The sequence below is a fragment of the Triticum dicoccoides genome, chromosome 4B (genome assembly GCF_002162155.2).
Source record: "Triticum dicoccoides isolate Atlit2015 ecotype Zavitan chromosome 4B, WEW_v2.0, whole genome shotgun sequence".
Lineage (NCBI taxonomy): Eukaryota > Viridiplantae > Streptophyta > Magnoliopsida > Poales > Poaceae > Triticum > Triticum dicoccoides.
In genome coordinates, this window is record NC_041387.1 from 36,557,028 (window position 1) to 36,557,477 (window position 450).

The 450-nt window shown below is 71.8% G+C and overlaps 1 pseudogene; it reads right to left on the bottom strand.

The window, feature by feature from the left end:
* Window positions 1–164, bottom strand: part of LOC119292474 — a 38,217-nt pseudogene extending 38,053 nt beyond the window's left edge.
* Between the last annotated feature and the right edge of the window lie 286 nt (window positions 165–450).

Sequence of the window (450 nt, forward strand, 5' to 3'; positions counted from 1 at the left end):
GAACCCCGCCGCACTTGGAGCTCCTCGCCGGAGTCGCGCATGCTGCCGCCGCCATCGGGAATGGTCCCCTCCGCCCTGGATCTGGAAGATCCCGGGCTCGTCCGCCCGTCCTTGACCCGCCTGCATCGCGCCACCGTGCCATTGACCCCTGCCGCCGCCGCCATGCCCTAGCGGGAACGAGCAGAGGAGCTGCTCGTCACACTTGCACCGCGTCTGCATGGGCCTCCCCAGCGCTTCGAGGCCCAGCCGCGCCAGATCCAGCCCAGCCGGCTCCAGCCTCCTGCTCCACCGCGCCCTCCAGATTGGGCCCGAGCCAAGGCCCAGCTCGCTCGCTCCACGGCCTGCCCGCACCGCCCTCAAGCCAGCCAGCTTGCTCGCCCTAGCCCAGCACCGAGCCGGCCCAAGTGCCGTGGTGAGCAGCCCCCCCACTGTTAGCCCAGCCGGTTTCGG